The following is a 21,616-nucleotide window of genomic DNA, read 5'->3' on the forward strand; positions in this document are numbered from 1 at the left end:
AAGTTATAAGCCCACAAAGATGTAACTGGACTACTTCTTTAAAGTGACACCAGGCCCGGTGACCTTTGGGACATGGTTTTACCCCCTATAGGAATGTGCGATCATCTTGAAACGTTCAGATCACTTACAACTCAATAGATTCTACCTTCTTGTAGCGTTTCAGCCTGATTGGACCTTGTTTTCACACAAATGGACCCAGAATGAAGTGAAATTGTGGTTCGTGCAACATAATTCTGGGTGCCATTTAAAAACCATAAGTGCTAATGACTCCATTCCTTTTTGTGGTTGTAGGGGCTGTTGATTGGAGTACACTAAAACAAACCTGATCCCTCTAGGACATTCAGAAGCCAAGTTATAAGCCCACAAATGTGTAACTGGACTACTTCTTTAAAGTGACACCAGGCCCGGTGACCTTTGGGACATGGTTTGACCCCCTATAGGAATGTGCGATCATCATGAAACGTTCAGATCACTTACAGCTCAATAGATTCTACCTTCTTGTAACGTTTCAGCCTGATTGGACCTTGTTTTCACACAAATGAACCCAGAATGATGTGAAATTGTGCTTCATGCAACAATATTCTGGGTGCCATTTACCAACCATAAGTGCTAATGACTCCATTCCTTTTTGTGGTTGTTGGGGCTGTTGATTGGAGTACACTAAAACAAACTGACCTCTCTAGGACATTCAGAAGCCAAGTTATAAGCCCGCAAATGCGTAACTGGACTACTTCTTTAAAGTGACACCAGGCCCGGTGACCTTTGGGACATGGTTTGACCCCCTACAGGAATGTCCGATCATCATGAAACGTTCAGATCACTTACAACTCAATAGATTCTACCTTCTTGTAACGTTTCAGCCTGATTGGACCTTGTTTTCACACAAATGGACCCAGAATGATGTGAAATTGTGTTTCGTGCAACATAATTCTGGGTGCCATTTACAAACCATAAGTGCTAATGACTCCATTCCTTTTTGTGGTTGTAGGGGCTGTTGATTGGAGTACATTAAAACAAACCTGACCTCTCTAGGACATTCAGAAGCCAAGTTATAAGCCCACAAAGATGTAACTGGACTACTTCTTTAAATTGACACCAGGCCAGGTGACCTTTGGGACATGGTTTTACCTCCTATAGGAATGTGCGATCATCTTGAAACGTTCAGATCACTTACAACTCAATAGATTCTACCTTCCTGTAACATTTCAGCCTGATTGGACCTTGTTTTCACACAAATGGACCCAGAATGATGTGAAATTGTGCTTCGTGCAACATAATTCTGGGTGCCATTTAAGAACCATAAGTGCTAATGACTCCATTCCTTTTTGTGGTTGTAGGGGCTGTTGATTGGAGTACACTAAAACAAACCTAACCTCTCTAGGACATTCAGAAGCCAAGTTATAAGCCCACAAAGATGTAACTGGACTACTTCTTTAAAGTGACACCAGGCCCGGTGACCTTTGGGACATGGTTTTACCCCCTATAGGAATGTGCGATCATCTTGAAACGTTCAGATCACTTACAACTCAATAGATTCTACCTTCTTGTAGCGTCTCAGCCTGATTGGACCTTGTTTTCACACAAATGGACCCAGAATGAAGTGAAATTGTGCTTCGTGCAACATAATTCTGGGTGCCATTTACAAACCATAAGTGCTAATGACTCCATTCCTTTTTGTGGTTGTAGGGGCTGTTGATTGGAGTACACTAAAACAAACCTGATCTCTCTAGGACATTCAGAAGCCAAGTTATAAGCCCACAAATGTGTAACTGGACTACTTCTTTAAATTGACACCAGATCCGGTGACCTTTGGGACATGTTTTGACCCCCTTAGGAAAGTGCTATCATCATGAAACGTTCAGATCACTTACAACTCAATAGATTCTACCTTCCTGTAACGTTTCAGCCTGATTGGACCTTGTTTTCACACAAATGAACCCAGAATGATGTGAAATTGTGCTTCGTGCAACATAATTCTGGATGCCATTTACAAACCATAAGTGCTAATGACTCCATTCCTTTTTGTGGTTGTAGGGGCTGTTGATTGGAGTACATTAAAACAAACCTGATCTCTCTAGGACATTCAGAAGCCAAGTTATAAGCCCACAAAGATGTAACTGGACTACTTCTTTAAAGTGACACCAGGCCCGGTGACCTTTGGGACATGGTTTGACCCCCTATAGGAATGTGCGATCATCTTGAAACGTTCAGATCACTTACAACTCAATAGATTCTACCTTCTTGTAGCGTTTCAGCCTGATTGGACCTTGTTTTCACACAAATGGATCCAGAATGATGTGAAATTGTGCTTCGTGCAACATAATTCTGGGTGCCATTTACAAACCATAAGTGCTAATGACTCCCTTCCTTTTTGTGGTTGTAGGGGCTGTTGATTGGAGTACACTAAAACAAACCTGACCTCTCTAAGACATTCAGAAGCCAAGTTATAAGCCCACAAAGGTGTAACTGGACTACTTCTTTAAAGTGACACCAGGCCCGGTGACCTTTGGGACATGGTTTGACCCCCTATAGGAATGTGCGATCATCATGAAACGTTCAGATCACTTACAACTCAATAGATTCTACCTTCTTGTAACGTTTCAGCCTGATTGGACCTTGTTTTCACACAAATGGACCCAGAATGATGTGAAATTGTGCTTCGTGCAACATAATTCTGGGTGCCATTTACAAACCATAAGCGCTAATGACTCCATTCCTTTTTGTGGTTGTAGGGGATGTTGATTGGAGTACACTAAAACAAACCTGATCTCTCTAGGACATTCAGAAGCCAAGTTATAAGCCCACAAATGTGTAACTGGACTACTTCTTTAAAGTGACACGAGGCCCGGTGACCTTTGGGACATGGTTTGACCCCCTATAGGAATGTGCGATCATCATGAAACGTTCAGATCACTTACAACTCAATAGATTCTACCTTCTTGTAACGTTTCAGCCTGATTGGACCTTGTTTTCACACAAATGAACCCAGAATGATGTGAAATTGTGCTTCGTGCAACATAATTCTGGGTGCCATTTACAAATCATAAGTGCTAATGACTCCATTCCTTTTTGTGGTTGTAGGGGCTGTTGATTGGAGTACACTAAAACAAACCTAACCTCTCTAGGACATTCAGAAGCCAAGTTATAAGCCCACAAAGATGTAACTGGACTACTTCTTTAAAGTGACACCAGGCCCGGTGACCTTTGGGACATGGTTTTACCCCCTATAGGAATGTGCGATCATCTTGAAACGTTCAGATCACTTACAACTCAATAGATTCTACCTTCTTGTAGCGTTTCAGCCTGATTGGACCTTGTTTTCACACAAATGGACCCAGAATGAAGTGAAATTGTGCTTCGTGCAACATAATTCTGGGTGCCATTTACAAACCATAAGTGCTAATGACTCCATTCCTTTTTGTGGTTGTAGGGGCTGTTGATTGGAGTACATTAAAACAAACCTGATCTCTCTAGGACATTCAGAAGCCAAGTTATAAGCCCACAAATGTGTAACTGGACTACTTCTTTAAATTGACACCAGATCCGGTGACCTTTGGGACATGGTTTGACCCCCTTAGGAAAGTGCTATCATCATGAAACGTTCAGATCACTTACAACTCAATAGATTCTACCTTCCTATAACGTTTCAGCCTTATTGGACCTTGATTTCACACAAATGAACCCAGAATGATGTGAAATTGTGGTTCGTGCAACATAATTCTGGGTGCCATTTAAAAACCATAAGTGCTAATGACTCCATTCCTTTTTGTGGTTGTAGGGGCTGTTGATTGGAGTACACTAAAACAAACCTGATCCCTCTAGGACATTCAGAAGCCAAGTTATAAGCCCACAAATGTGTAACTGGACTACTTCTTTAAAGTGACACCAGGCCCGGTGACCTTTGGGACCTGGTTTGACCCCCTATAGGAATGTGCGATCATCATGAAACGTTCAGATCACTTACAGCTCAATAGATTCTACCTTCTTGTAACGTTTCAGCCTGATTGGACCTTGTTTTCACACAAATGAACCCAGAATGATGTGAAATTGTGCTTCGTGCAACAAAATTCTGGGTGCCATTTACCAACCATAAGTGCTAATGACTCCATTCCTTTTTGTGGTTGTTGGGGCTGTTGATTGGAGTACACTAAAACAAACTGACCTCTCTAGGACATTCAGAAGCCAAGTTATAAGCCCGCAAATGCGTAACTGGACTACTTCTTTAAAGTGACACCAGGCCCGGTGACCTTTGGGACATGGTTTGACCCCCTACAGGAATGTCCGATCATCATGAAACGTTCAGATCACTTACAACTCAATAGATTCTACCTTCTTGTAACGTTTCAGCCTGATTGGACCTTGTTTTCACACAAATGGACCCAGAATGATGTGAAATTGTGTTTCGTGCAACATAATTCTGGGTGCCATTTACAAACCATAAGTGCTAATGACTCCATTCCTTTTTGTGGTTGTAGGGGCTGTTGATTGGAGTACATTAAAACAAACCTGACCTCTCTAGGACATTCAGAAGCCAAGTTATAAGCCCACAAATGTGTAACTGGACTACTACTTTAAATTGACACCAGATCCGGTGACATTTGGGACATGGTTTGACCCCCTAAGGAAAGTGCTATCATCATGAAACGTTCAGATCACTTACAGCTCAATAGATTCTACCTTCCTGTAACGTTTCAGCCTGACTGGACCTTGTTTTCCTACAAATGAACCCAGAATGATGTGAAATTGTGCTTCGTGCAACATAATTCTGGGTGCCATTTAAAAACCATAAGTGCTAATGACTCCATTCCTTTTTGTGGTTGTAGGGGCTGTTGATTGGAGTATACTAAAACAAACCTGATCTCTCTAGGACATTCAGAAGCCAAGTTATAAGCCCACAAATGTGTAACTGGACTACTTCTTTAAATTGACACCAGATCCGGTGACCTTTGGGACATGGTTTGACCCCCTTAGGAAAGTGCTATCATCACGAAACGTTCAGATCACTTACAACTCAATAGATTCGACCTTCCTGTAACGTTTCAGCCTGATTGGACCTTGTTTTCACACAAATGAACCCAGAATGATGTGAAATTGTGCTTCGTGCAACATAATTCTGGGTGCCATTTACAAACCATAAATGCTAATGACTCCATTCCTTTTTGTGGTTGTAGGGGCTGTTGATTGGAGTACACTAAAACAAACCTGACCTATCTAGGACATTCAGAAGCCAAGTTATAAGCCCACAAAGGTGTAACTGGACTACTTCTTTAAAGTGAAACCAGGCCCGGTGACCTTTGGGACATGGTTTGACCCCCTATAGGAATGTGCGATCATCATGAAACGTTCAGATCACTTAAAACTCAATAGATTCTACCTTCTTGTAACGTTTCAGCCTGATTGGACCTTGTTTTCACACAAATGGACCCAGAATGATGTGAAATTGTGCTTCGTGCAACATAATTCTGGGTGCCATTTACAAACCATTGGTGCTAATGACTCCATTCCTTTTTGTGGTTGTAGGGGCTGTTGATTGGAGTACACTAAAACAAACCTAACCTCTCTAGGACATTCAGAAGCCAAGTTATAAGCCCACAAAGATGTAACTGGACTACTTCTTTAAAGTGACACCAGGCCCGGTGACCTTTGGGACATGGTTTTACCCCCTATAGGAATGTGCGATCATCTTGAAACGTTCAGATCACTTACAACTCAATAGATTCTACCTTCTTGTAGCGTTTCAGCCTGATTGGACCTTGTTTTCACACAAATGGACCCAGAATGAAGTGAAATTGTGCTTCGTGCAACATAATTCTGGGTGCCATTTACAAACCATAAGTGCTCATGACTCCATTCCTTTTTGTGGTTGTAGGGGCTGTTGATTGGAGTACACTAAAACAAACCTGATCTCTCTAGGACATTCAGAAGCCAAGTTATAAGCCCACAAATGTGTAACTGGACTACTTCTTTAAATTGACACCAGATCCGGTGACCTTTGGGACATGGTTTGACCCCCTTAGGAAAGTGCTATCATCATGAAACGTTCAGATGACTTACAACTCAATAGATTCTACCTTCCTGTAACATTTCAGCCTGATTGGACCTTGTTTTCACACAAATGGACCCAGAATGATGTGAAATTGTGCTTCGTGCAACATAATTCTGGGTGCCATTTACAAACCATAAGTGCTAATGACTCCATTCCTTTTTGTGGTTGTAGGGGCTGTTGATTGGAGTACACTAAAACAAACCTGATCTCTCTAGGACATTCAGAAGCCAAGTTATAAGCCCACAAATGTGTAACTGGACTACTTCTTTAAATTGACACCAGATCCGGTGACCTTTGGGACATGGTTTGACCCCCTTAGGAAAGTGCTATCATCATGAAACGTTCAGATCACTTACAACTCAATAGATTCTACCTTCCTATAACGTTTCAGCCTGATTGGACCTTGATTTCACACAAATGAACCCAGAATGATGTGAAATTGTGCTTCGTGCAACATAATTCTGGGTGCCATTTAAAAACCATAAGTGCTAATGACTCCATTCCTTTTTGTGGTTGTAGGGGCTGTTGATTGGAGTACACTAAAACAAACCTGATCGCTCTAGGACATTCAAAAGCCAAGTTATAAGCCCACAAATGTGTAACTGGACTACTTCTTTAAAGTGACACCAGGCCCGGTGACCTTTGGGACATGGTTTGACCCCCTATAGGAATGTGCGATCATCATGAAACGTTCAGATCACTTACAACTCAATAGATTCTACCTTCTTGTAACGTTTCAGCCTGATTGGACCTTGTTTTCACACAAATGAACCCAGAATGATGTGAAATTGTGCTTCGTGCAACAAAATTCTGGGTGCCATTTACAAACCATAAGTGCTAATGACTCCATTCCTTTTTGTGGTTGTAGGGGCTGTTGATTGGAGTACACTAAAACAAACCTGACCTCTCTAGGACATTCAGAAGCCAAGTTATAAGCCCACAAAGATGTAACTGGACTAGTTCTTTAAAGTGACACCAGGCCCGGTGACCTTTGGGACATGGTTTTACCCCCTATAGGAATGTGCGATCATCATGAAACGTTCAGATCACTTACAACTCAATAGATTCTACCTTCTTGTAACGTTTCAGCCTGATTGGACCTTGTTTTCACACAAATGGACCCAGAATGATGTGAAATTGTGCTTCGTGCAACATAATTCTGGGTGCCATTTACAAACCATAAGAGCTAATGACTCCATTCCTTTTTGTGGTTGTAGGGGCTGTTGATTGGAGTACACTAAAACAAACCTGATCTCTCTAGGACATTCAGAAGCCAAGTTATGAGCCCACAAATGTGTAACTGGACTACTTCTTTAAAGTGACACCAGGCCCGGTGACCTTTGGGACATGGTTTGACCCCCTATAGGAATGTGCGATCATCATGAAACGTTCAGATCACTTACAACTCAATAGATTCTACCTTCTTGTAACGTTTCAGCCTGATTGGACCTTGTTTTCACACAAATGGACCCAGAATGATGTGAAATTGTGCTTCGTGCAACATAATTCTGGGTGCCATTTACAAACCATAAGTGCTAATGACTCCATTCCTTTTTGTGGTTGTAGGGGCTGTTGATTGGAGTACACTAAAACAAACCTGATCTCTCTAGGACATTCAGAAGCCAAGTTATAAGCCCACAAATGTGTAACTGGACTACTTCTTTAAATTGACACCAGATCCGGTGACCTTTGGGACATGGTTTGACCCCCTTAGGAAAGTGCTATCATCATGAAACGTTCAGATCACTTACAACTCAATAGATTCTACCTTCTTGTAACGTTTCAGCCTGATTGGACCTTGTTTTCACACAAATGGACCCAGAATGATGTGAAATTGTGCTTCGTGCAACATAATTCTGGGTGCCATTTACAAACCATAAGAGCTAATGACTCCATTCCTTTTTGTGGTTGTAGGGGCTGTTGATTGGAGTACACTAAAACAAACCTGATCTCTCTAGGACATTCAGAAGCCAAGTTATGAGCCCACAAATGTGTAACTGGACTACTTCTTTTAAGTGACACCAGGCCCGGTGACCTTTGGGACATGGTTTGACCCCCTATAGGAATGTGCAATCATCATGAAACGTTCAGATCACTTCCAACTCAATAGATTCTACCTTCTTGTAGCGTTTCAGCCTGATTGGACCTTGTTTTCACAAAAATGAACCCAGAATGATGTGAAATTGTGCTTCGTGCAACATAATTCTGGGTGCCATTTACAAACCATAAATGCTAATGACTCCATTCCTTTTTGTGGTTTTAGGGGCTGTTGATTGGAGTACACTAAAACAAACCTAACCTCTCTAGGACATTCAGAAGCCAAGTTATAAGCCCACAAAGATGTAACTGGACTACTTCTTTAAAGTGACACCAGGCCCGGTGACCTTTGGGACATGGTTTTACCCCCTATAGGAATGTGCGATCATCTTGAAACGTTCAGATCACTTACAACTCAATAGATTCTACCTTCCTGTAACGTTTCAGCCTATTGGACCTTGTTTTCACACAAATGGACCCAGAATGATGTGAAATTGTGCTTCGTGCAACATAATTCTGGGTGCCATTTACAAACCATAAGTGCTAATGACTCCATTCCTTTTTGTGGTTGTAGGGGCTGTGGATTGGAGTACACTAAAACAAACCTGACCTCTCTAGGACATTCAGAAGCCAAGTTATAAGCCTGCAAATGTGTAACTGGACTAGTTCTTTAAAGTGACACCAGGCCCGGTGACCTTTGGGACATGGTTTGACCCCCTATAGGAATGTGCGATCATCATGAAACGTTCAGATCACTTACAACTCAATAGATTCTACCTTCTTGTAACGTTTCAGCCTGATTGGACCTTTTTTTCACACAAATGGACCCAGAATGAAGTGAAATTGTGCTTCGTGCAACATAATTCTGGGTGCCATTTACAAACCATAAATGCTAATGACTCCATTCTTTTTTGTGGTTTTAGGGGCTGTTGATTGGAGTACACTAAAACAAACCTAACCTCTCTAGGACATTCAGAAGCCAAGTTATAAGCCCACAAAGATGTAACTGGACTACTTCTTTAAAGTGACACCAGGCCCGGTGACCTTTGGGACATGGTTTTACCCCCTATAGGAATGTGCGATCATCTTGAAACGTTCAGATCACTTACAACTCAATAGATTCTACCTTCCTGTAACGTTTCAGCCTATTGGACCTTGTTTTCACACAAATGGACCCAGAATGATGTGAAATTGTGCTTCGTGCAACATAATTCTGGGTGCCATTTACAAACCATAAGTGCTAATGACTCCATTCCTTTTTGTGGTTGTAGGGGCTGTGGATTGGAGTACACTAAAACAAACCTGACCTCTCTAGGACATTCAGAAGCCAAGTTATAAGCCCGCAAATGTGTAACTGGACTAGTTCTTTAAAGTGACACCAGGCCCGGTGACCTTTGGGACATGGTTTGACCCCCTATAGGAATGTGCGATCATCATGAAACGTTCAGATCACTTACAACTCAATAGATTCTACCTTCTTGTAACGTTTCAGCCTGATTGGACCTTTTTTTCACACAAATGGACCCAGAACGAAGTGAAATTGTGCTTCGTGCAACATAATTCTGGGTGCCATTTACAAACCATAAATGCTAATGACTCCATTCTTTTTTGTGGTTTTAGGGGCTGTTGATTGGAGTACACTAAAACAAACCTAACCTCTCTAGGACATTCAGAAGCCAAGTTATAAGCCCACAAAGATGTAACTGGACTACTTCTTTAAAGTGACACCAGGCCCGGTGACCTTTGGGACATGGTTTTACCCCCTATAGGAATGTGCGATCATCTTGAAACGTTCAGATCACTTACAACTCAATAGATTCTACCTTCCTGTAACGTTTCAGCCTATTGGACCTTGTTTTCACACAAATGGACCCAGAATGATGTGAAATTGTGCTTCGTGCAACATAATTCTGGGTGCCATTTACAAACCATAAGTGCTAATGACTCCATTCCTTTTTGTGGTTGTAGGGGCTGTGGATTGGAGTACACTAAAACAAACCTGACCTCTCTAGGACATTCAGAAGCCAAGTTATAAGCCCGCAAATGTGTAACTGGACTAGTTCTTTAAAGTGACACCAGGCCCGGTGACCTTTGGGACATGGTTTGACCCCCTATAGGAATGTGCGATCATCATGAAACGTTCAGATCACTTACAACTCAATAGATTCTACCTTCTTGTAACGTTTCAGCCTGATTGGACCTTTTTTTCACACAAATGGACCCAGAATGAAGTGAAATTGTGCTTCGTGCAACATAATTCTGGGTGCCATTTACAAACCATAAGTGCTAATGACTCCATTCCTTTTTGTGGTTGTAGGGGCTGTTGATTGGAGTACACTAAAACAAACCTGATCTCTCTAGGACATTCAGAAGCCAAGTTATAAGCCCACAAATGTGAAACTGGACTACTTCTTTAAATTGACACCAGATCCGGTGACCTTTGGGACATGGTTTGACCCCCTTAGGAAAGTGCTATCATCATGAAACGTTCAGATCACTTACAACTCAATAGATTCTACCTTCATGTAACGTTTCAGCCTGATTGGAACTTGTTTTCACACAAATCAACCCAGAATGATGTGAAATTGTGCTTTGTGCAACATAATTCTGGGTCCCATTTAAAAACCATGAGTGCTAATGACTCCATTCCTTTTTGTGGTTGTAGGGGTTGTTGATTGGAGTATACTAAAACAAACCTGATCTCTCTAGGACATTCAGAAGCCAAGTTATAAGCCCACAAATGTGTAACTGGACTACTTCTTTAAATTGACGCCAGAACCGGTGACCTTTGGCACATGGTTTGACCCCCTTAGGAAAGTGCTATCATCATGAAACGTTCAGATCACTTACAACTCAATAGATTCTACCTTCCTGTAACGTTTCAGCCTGATTGGACCTTGTTTTCACACAAATGGACTCAGAATGATGTGAAATTGTGATTCGTGCAACATAATTCTGGGTGCCATTTACAAACCATAAGTGCTAATGACTCCATTCCTTTTAGTGGTTGTAGGGGCTGTTGATTGGAGTACACTAAAACAAACCTGATCTCTCTAGGACATTCAGAAGCCAAGTTATAAGCCCACAAATGTGTAACTGGACTACTTCTTTAAAGTGACACCAGGCCCGGTGACCTTTGGGACATGGTTTGACCCCCTATAGGAATGTGCGATCATCATGAAACGTTCAGATCACTTACAACTCAATAGATTCTACCTTCTTGTAACGTTTCAGCCTGATTGGATCTTGTTTTCACACAAATGAACCCAGAATGATGTGAAATTGTGCTTCGTGCAACATAATTCTGGGTGCCATTTACAAACCATAAGTGCTAATGACTCCATTCCTTTTTGTGGTTGTAGGGGCTGTTGATTGGAGTACACTAAAACAAACCTAACCTCTCTAGGACATTCAGAAGCCAAGTTATAAGCCCACAAAGATGTAACTGTACTACTTCTTTAAAGTGACACCAGGCCCGGTGACCTTTGGGACATGGTTTTACCCCCTATAGGAATGTGCGATCATCTTGAAACGTTCAGATCACTTACAACTCAATAGATTCTACCTTCTTGTAGCGTTTCAGCCTGATTGGACCTTGTTTTCACACAAATGGACCCAGAATGAAGTGAAATTGTGCTTCGTGCAACATAATTCTGGGTGCCATTTACAAACCATAAGTGCTAATGACTCCATTCCTTTTTGTGGTTGTAGGGGCTGTTGATTGGAGTACACTAAAACAAACCTGATCTCTCTAGGACATTCAGAAGCCAAGTTATAAGCCCACAAATGTGTAACTGGACTACTTCTTTAAATTGACACCAGATCCGGTGACCTTTGGGACATGGTTTGACCCCCTTAGGAAAGTGCTATCATCATGAAACGTTCAGATCACTTACAACTCAATAGATTCTACCTTCCTGTAACGTTTCAGCCTGATTGGACCTTGTTTTCACACAAATGGACCCAGTATGATGTGAAATTGTGCTTTGTGCAACATAATTCTGGGTGCCATTTACAAACCATAAGTGCTAATGACTCCATTCCTTTTTGTGGTTGTAGGGGCTGTTGATTGGAGTACACTAAAACAAACCTGATCTCTCTAGGACATTCAGAATCCAAGTTATAAGCCCACAAATGTGTAACTGGACTACTTCTTTAAATTGACACCAGATCCGGTGACCTTTGGGACATGGTTTGACCCCCTTAGGAAAGTGCTATCATCATGAAACGTTCAGATCACTTACAACTCAATAGATTCTACCTTCCTATAACGTTTCAGCCTTATTGGACCTTGATTTCACACAAATGAACCCAGAATGATGTGAAATTGTGGTTCGTGCAACATAATTCTGGGTGCCATTTAAAAACCATAAGTGCTAATGACTCCATTCCTTTTTGTGGTTGTAGGGGCTGTTGATTGGAGTACACTAAAACAAACCTGATCCCTCTAGGACATTCAGAAGCCAAGTTATAAGCCCACAAATGTGTAACTGGACTACTTCTTTAAAGTGACACCAGGCCCGGTGACCTTTGGGACATGGTTTGACCCCCTATAGGAATGTGCGATCATCATGAAACGTTCAGATCACTTACAACTCAATAGATTCTACCTTCTTGTAACGTTTCAGCCTGATTGGACCTTGTTTTCACACAAATGAACCCAGAATGATGTGAAATTGTGCTTCGTGCAACAAATTTCTGGGTGCCATTTACAAACCATAAGTGCTAATGACTCCATTCCTTTTTGTGGTTGTAGGGGCTGTTGACTGGAGTACACTAAAACAAACCTGACCTCTCTAGGACATTCAGAAGCCAAGTTATAAGCCCGCAAATGCGTAACTGGACTACTTCTTTAAAGTGACACCAGGCCCGGTGACCTTTGGGACATGGTTTGACCCCCTATAGGAATGTCCGATCATCATGAAACGTTCAGATCACTTACAACTCAAAAGATTCTACCTTCTTGTAACGTTTCAGCCTGATTGGACCTTGTTTTCACACAAATGGACCCAGAATGATGTGAAATTGTGTTTCGTGCAACATAATTCTGGGTGCCATTTACAAACCATAAGTGCTAATGACTCCATTCCTTTTTGTGGTTGTAGGGGCTGTTGATTGGAGTACATTAAAACAAACCTGACCTCTCTAGGACATTCAGAAGCCAAGTTATAAGCCCACAAATGTGTAACTGGACTACTACTTTAAATTGACACCAGATCCGGTGACATTTGGGACATGGTTTGACCCCCTAAGGAAAGTGCTATCATCATGAAACGTTCAGATCACTTACAGCTCAATAGATTCTACCTTCCTGTAACGTTTCAGCCTGAATGGACCTTGTTTTCACACAAATGAACCCAGAATGATGTGAAATTGTGCTTCGTGCAACATAATTCTGGGTGCCATTTAAAAACCATGAGTGCTAATGACTCCATTCCTTTTTGTGGTTGTAGGGGTTGTTGATTGGAGTATACTAAAACAAACCTGATCTCTCTAGGACATTCAGAAGCCAAGTTATAAGCCCACAAATGTGTAACTGGACTACTTCTTTAAATTGACGCCAGAACCGGTGACCTTTGGCACATGGTTTGACCCCCTTAGGAAAGTGCTATCATCATGAAACGTTCAGATCACTTACAACTCAATAGATTCTACCTTCCTGTAACGTTTCAGCCTGATTGGACCTTGTTTTCACACAAATGGACTCAGAATGATGTGAAATTGTGATTCGTGCAACATAATTCTGGGTGCCATTTACAAACCATAAGTGCTAATGACTCCATTCCTTTTAGTGGTTGTAGGGGCTGTTGATTGGAGTACACTAAAACAAACCTGATCTCTCTAGGACATTCAGAAGCCAAGTTATAAGCCCACAAATGTGTAACTGGACTACTTCTTTAAAGTGACACCAGGCCCGGTGACCTTTGGGACATGGTTTGACCCCCTATAGGAATGTGCGATCATCATGAAACGTTCAGATCACTTACAACTCAATAGATTCTACCTTCTTGTAACGTTTCAGCCTGATTGGATCTTGTTTTCACACAAATGAACCCAGAATGATGTGAAATTGTGCTTCGTGCAACATAATTCTGGGTGCCATTTACAAACCATAAGTGCTAATGACTCCATTCCTTTTTGTGGTTGTAGGGGCTGTTGATTGGAGTACACTAAAACAAACCTAACCTCTCTAGGACATTCAGAAGCCAAGTTATAAGCCCACAAAGATGTAACTGTACTACTTCTTTAAAGTGACACCAGGCCCGGTGACCTTTGGGACATGGTTTTACCCCCTATAGGAATGTGCGATCATCTTGAAACGTTCAGATCACTTACAACTCAATAGATTCTACCTTCTTGTAGCGTTTCAGCCTGATTGGACCTTGTTTTCACACAAATGGACCCAGAATGAAGTGAAATTGTGCTTCGTGCAACATAATTCTGGGTGCCATTTACAAACCATAAGTGCTAATGACTCCATTCCTTTTTGTGGTTGTAGGGGCTGTTGATTGGAGTACACTAAAACAAACCTGATCTCTCTAGGACATTCAGAAGCCAAGTTATAAGCCCACAAATGTGTAACTGGACTACTTCTTTAAATTGACACCAGATCCGGTGACCTTTGGGACATGGTTTGACCCCCTTAGGAAAGTGCTATCATCATGAAACGTTCAGATCACTTACAACTCAATAGATTCTACCTTCCTGTAACGTTTCAGCCTGATTGGACCTTGTTTTCACACAAATGGACCCAGTATGATGTGAAATTGTGCTTTGTGCAACATAATTCTGGGTGCCATTTACAAACCATAAGTGCTAATGACTCCATTCCTTTTTGTGGTTGTAGGGGCTGTTGATTGGAGTACACTAAAACAAACCTGATCTCTCTAGGACATTCAGAATCCAAGTTATAAGCCCACAAATGTGTAACTGGACTACTTCTTTAAATTGACACCAGATCCGGTGACCTTTGGGACATGGTTTGACCCCCTTAGGAAAGTGCTATCATCATGAAACGTTCAGATCACTTACAACTCAATAGATTCTACCTTCCTATAACGTTTCAGCCTTATTGGACCTTGATTTCACACAAATGAACCCAGAATGATGTGAAATTGTGGTTCGTGCAACATAATTCTGGGTGCCATTTAAAAACCATAAGTGCTAATGACTCCATTCCTTTTTGTGGTTGTAGGGGCTGTTGATTGGAGTACACTAAAACAAACCTGATCCCTCTAGGACATTCAGAAGCCAAGTTATAAGCCCACAAATGTGTAACTGGACTACTTCTTTAAAGTGACACCAGGCCCGGTGACCTTTGGGACATGGTTTGACCCCCTATAGGAATGTGCGATCATCATGAAACGTTCAGATCACTTACAACTCAATAGATTCTACCTTCTTGTAACGTTTCAGCCTGATTGGACCTTGTTTTCACACAAATGAACCCAGAATGATGTGAAATTGTGCTTCGTGCAACAAATTTCTGGGTGCCATTTACAAACCATAAGTGCTAATGACTCCATTCCTTTTTGTGGTTGTAGGGGCTGTTGACTGGAGTACACTAAAACAAACCTGACCTCTCTAGGACATTCAGAAGCCAAGTTATAAGCCCGCAAATGCGTAACTGGACTACTTCTTTAAAGTGACACCAGGCCCGGTGACCTTTGGGACATGGTTTGACCCCCTATAGGAATGTCCGATCATCATGAAACGTTCAGATCACTTACAACTCAAAAGATTCTACCTTCTTGTAACGTTTCAGCCTGATTGGACCTTGTTTTCACACAAATGGACCCAGAATGATGTGAAATTGTGTTTCGTGCAACATAATTCTGGGTGCCATTTACAAACCATAAGTGCTAATGACTCCATTCCTTTTTGTGGTTGTAGGGGCTGTTGATTGGAGTACATTAAAACAAACCTGACCTCTCTAGGACATTCAGAAGCCAAGTTATAAGCCCACAAATGTGTAACTGGACTACTACTTTAAATTGACACCAGATCCGGTGACATTTGGGACATGGTTTGACCCCCTAAGGAAAGTGCTATCATCATGAAACGTTCAGATCACTTACAGCTCAATAGATTCTACCTTCCTGTAACGTTTCAGCCTGAATGGACCTTGTTTTCACACAAATGAACCCAGAATGATGTGAAATTGTGCTTCGTGCAACATAATTCTGGGTGCCATTTAAAAACCATAAGTGCTAATGACTACATTCCTTTTTGTGGTTGTAGGGGCTGTTGATTGGAGTATACTAAAACAAACCTGATCTCTCTAGGACATTCAGAAGCCAAGTTATAAGCCCACAAATGTGTAACTGGACTACTTCTTTAAATTGACACCAGATCCGGTGACCTTTGGGACATGGTTTGACCCCCTTAGGAAAGTGCTATCATCACGAAACGTTCAGATCACTTACAACTCAATAGATTCGACCTTCCTGTAACGTTTCAGCCTGATTGGACCTTGTTTTCACACAAATGAACCCAGAATGATGTGAAATTGTGCTTCGTGCAACATAATTCTGGGGGCCATTTACAAACCATAAATGCTAATGACTCCATTCATTTTTGTGGTTGTAGGGGCTGTTGATTGGAGTACACTAAAACAAACCTGACCTCTCTAGGACATTCAGAAGCCAAGTTATAATCCCACAAAGGTGTAACTGGACTACTTCTTTAAAGTGAAACCAGGCCCGGTGACCTTTGGGACATGGTTTGACCCCCTATAGGAATGTGCGATCATCATGAAACGTTCAGATCACTTACAACTCAATAGATTCTACCTTCTTGTAACGTTTCAGCCTGATTGGACCTTGTTTTCACACAAATGAACCCAGAATGATGTGAAATTGTGCTTCGTGCAACATAATTCTGGGTGCCATTTACAAACCATAAGTGCTAATGACTCCATTCCTTTTTGTGGTTGTAGGGGCTGTTGATTGGAGTACACTAAAACAAACCTAACCTCTCTAGGACATTCAGAAGCCAAGTTATAAGCCCACAAAGATGTAACTGGACTACTTCTTTAAAGTGACACCAGGCCCGGTGACCTTTGGGACATGGTTTTACCCCCTATAGGAATGTGCGATCATCTTGAAACGTTCAGATCACTTACAACTCAATAGATTCTACCTTCTTGTAGCGTTTCAGCCTGATTGGACCTTGTTTTCACACAAATGGACCCAGAATGAAGTGAAATTGTGCTTCGTGCAACATAATTCTGGGTGCCATTTACAAACCATAAGTGCTAATGACTCCATTCCTTTTTGTGGTTGTAGGGGCTGTTGATTGGAGTACACTAAAACAAACCTGATCTCTCTAGGACATTCAGAAGCCAAGTTATAAGCCCACAAATGTGTAACTGGACTACTTCTTTAAATTGACACCAGATCCGGTGACCTTTGGGACATGGTTTGACCCCCTTAGGAAAGTGCTATCATCATGAAACGTTCAGATCACTTACAACTCAATAGATTCTACCTTCCTGTAACGTTTCAGCCTGATTGGACCTTGTTTTCACACAAATGGACCCAGTATGATGTGAAATTGTGCTTTGTGCAACATAATTCTGGGTGCCATTTACAAACCATAAGTGCTAATGACTCCATTCCTTTTTGTGGTTGTAGGGGCTGTTGATTGGAGTACACTAAAACAAACCTGATCTCTCTAGGACATTCAGAATCCAAGTTATAAGCCCACAAATGTGTAACTGGACTACTTCTTTAAATTGACACCAGATCCGGTGACCTTTGGGACATGGTTTGACCCCCTTAGGAAAGTGCTATCATCATGAAACGTTCAGATCACTTACAACTCAATAGATTCTACCTTCCTATAACGTTTCAGCCTTATTGGACCGTGATTTCACACAAATGAACCCAGAATGATGTGAAATTGTGGTTCGTGCAACATAATTCTGGGTGCCATTTAAAAACCATAAGTGCTAATGACTCCATTCCTTTTTGTGGTTGTAGGGGCTGTTGATTGGAGTACACTAAAACAAACCTGATCCCTCTAGGACATTCAGAAGCCAAGTTATAAGCCCACAAATGTGTAACTGGACTACTTCTTTAAAGTGACACCAGGCCCGGTGACCTTTGGGACATGGTTTGACCCCCTATAGAAATGTGCGATCATCATGAAACGTTCAGATCACTTACAACTCAATAGATTCTACCTTCTTGTAACGTTTCAGCCTGATTGGACCTTGTTTTCACACAAATGAACCCAGAATGATGTGAAATTGTGCTTCGTGCAACAAAATTCTGGGTGCCATTTACAAACCATAAGTGCTAATGACTCCATTCCTTTTTGTGGTTGTAGGGGCTGTTGATTGGAGTACATTAAAACAAACCTGACCTCTCTAGGACATTCAGAAGCCAAGTTATAAGCCCACAAATGTGTAACTGGACTACTACTTTAAATTGACACCAGATCCGGTGACATTTGGGACATGGTTTGACCCCCTAAGGAAAGTGCTATCATCATGAAACGTTCAGATCACTTACAGCTCAATAGATTCTACCTTCCTGTAACGTTTCAGCCTGATTGGACCTTGTTTTCACACAAATGAACCCAGAATGATGTGAAATTGTGCTTCGTGCAACATAATTCTGGGTGCCATTTAAAAACCATAAGTGCTAATGACTCCATTCCTTTTTGTGGTTGTAGGGGCTGTTGATTCGAGTATACTAAAACAAACCTGATCTCTCTAGGACATTCAGAAGCCAAGTTATAAGCCCACAAATGTGTAACTGGACTACTTCTTTAAATTGACACCAGATCCGGTGACCTTTGGGACATGGTTTGACCCCCTTAGGAAAGTGCTATCATCACGAAACGTTCAGATCACTTACAACTCAATAGATTCGACCTTCCTGTAACGTTTCAGCCTGATTAGACCTTGTTTTCACACAAATGAACCCAGAATGATGTGAAATTGTGCTTCGTGCAACATAATTCTGGGTGCCATTTACAAACCATAAATGCTAATGACTCCATTCATTTTTGTGGTTGTAGGGGCTGTTGATTGGAGTACACTAAAACAAACCTGACCTCTCTAGGACATTCAGAAGCCAAGTTATAAGCCCACAAAGGTGTAACTGGACTACTTCTTTAAAGTGAAACCAGGCCCGGTGACCTTTGGGACATGGTTTGACCCCCTATAGGAATGTGCGATCATCATGAAACGTTCAGATCACTTACAACTCAATAGATTCTACCTTCTTGTAACATTTCAGCCTGATTGGACCTTGTTTTCACACAAATGAACCCAGAATGATGTGAAATTGTGCTTCGTGCAACATAATTCTGGGTGCCATTTACAAACCATAAGTGCTAATGACTCCATTCCTTTTTGTGGTTGTAGGGGCTGTTGATTGGAGTACACTAAAACAAACCTAACCTCTCTAGGACATTCAGAAGCCAAGTTATAAGCCCACAAATGTGTAACTGGACTACTTCTTTAAAGTGACACCAGGCCCTGTGACCTTTGGGACATGGTTTTACCCCCTATAGGAATGTGCGATCATCTTGAAACGTTCAGATCACTTACAACTCAATAGATTCTACCTTCTTGTGGCGTTTCAGCCTGATTGGACCTTGTTTTCACACAAATGGACCCAGAATGAAGTGAAATTGTGCTTCGTTCAACATAATTCTGGGTGCCATTTACAAACCATAAGTGCTCATGACTCCATTCCTTTTTGTGGTTGTAGGGGCTGTTGATTGGAGTACACTAAAACAAACCTGATCTCTCTAGGACATTCAGAAGCCAAGTTATAAGCCCACAAATGTGTAACTGGACTACTTCTTTAAATTGACACCAGATCCGGTGACCTTTGGGACATGGTTTGACCCCCTTAGGAAAGTGCTATCATCATGAAACGTTCAGATCACTTACAACTCAATAGATTCTACCTTCCTATAACGTTTCAGCCTGATTGGACCTTGATTTCACACAAATGAACCCAGAATGATGTGAAATTGTGCTTCGTGCAACATAATTCTGGGTTCCATTTAAAAACCATAAGTGCTAATGACTCCATTCCTTTTTGTGGTTGTAGGGGCTGTTGATTGGAGTACACTAAAACAAACCTGATCGCTCTAGGACATTCAGAAGCCAAGTTATAAGCCCACAAATGTGTAACTGGACTACTTCTTTAAAGTGACACCAGGCCCGGTGACCTTTGGGACATGGTTTGACCCCCTATAGGAATGTGCGATCATCATGAAACGTTCAGATCACTTACAACTCAATAGATTCTACCTTCTTGTAACGTTTCAGCCTGATTGGACCTTGTTTTCACACAAATGGACCCAGAATGATGTGAAATAGTGCTTCGTGCAACATAATTCTGGATGCCATTTACAAACCATAAGTGCTAATGACTCCATTCCTTTTTGTGGTTGTAGGGGCTGTTGATTGGAGTACACTAAAATAAACTTGATCTCTCTAGGACATTCAGAAACCAAGTTATAAGCCCACACATGTGTAACTGGACTACTTCTTTAAATTGACACCAGATCCGGTGATCTTTGGGACATTGTTTGACCCCCTTAGGAAAGTGCTATCATCATGAAACGTTCAGATCACTTACAACTCAATAGATTCTACCTTCCTGTAACGTTTCAGCCTGATTGGACCTTGTTTTCACACAAATGGACGCAGAATGATGCGAAATTGTGCTTCGTGCAACATAATTCTGGGTGCCATTTACAAACCATAAGTGCTAATGACTCCATTCCTTTTTGTGGTTGTAGGGGCTGTTGATTGGAGTACACTAAAACAACCCTGACCTCTCTAGGACATTCAGAAGCCAAGTTATAAGCCCACAAATGTGTAACTGGACTACTTCTTTAAAGTGACACCAGATCCGGTGACCTTTGGAACATGGTTTGACCCCCTTAGGAAAGTGCGATCATCATGAAACGTTCAGATCACTTACAACTCAATAGATTCTACCTTCCTGTATTGTTTCAGCCTGATTGGACCTTGTTTTCACACAAATGAACCCAGAATGATGTGAAATTGTGCTTCGTGCAACATAATTCTGGGTGCCATTTAAAAACCATAAGTGCTAATGTCTCCATTCCTGTTTGTGGTTGTAGGGGCTGTTGATTGGAGTACACTAAAGCAAACCTGATCGCTCTAGGACATTCAGAAGCCAAGTTATAAGCCCACAAATGTGTAACTGGACTACTTCTTTAGACACCAGATCCGGTGACCTTTGGGACATGGTTTGACCCACTTAGGAAAGTGCTATCATCATGAAACGTTCAGATCACTTACAGCTCAATAGATTCTACCTTCCTGTAACGTTTCAGCCTGATTGGACCTTGTTTTCACACAAATGAACCCAGAATGATGTGAAATTGTCCTTCGTGCAACATAATTCTGGGTGCCATTTAAAAACCATAAGTGCTAATGTCTCCATTCCTTTTTGTGGTTCTAGGGGCTGTTGACTGGAGTACACTAAAACAAACCTGATCGCTCTAGGACATTCAGAAGCCAAGTTATAAGCC

The sequence above is a fragment of the Nothobranchius furzeri genome, chromosome 15 (genome assembly GCF_043380555.1).
Source record: "Nothobranchius furzeri strain GRZ-AD chromosome 15, NfurGRZ-RIMD1, whole genome shotgun sequence".
Taxonomy (NCBI): domain Eukaryota; kingdom Metazoa; phylum Chordata; class Actinopteri; order Cyprinodontiformes; family Nothobranchiidae; genus Nothobranchius; species Nothobranchius furzeri.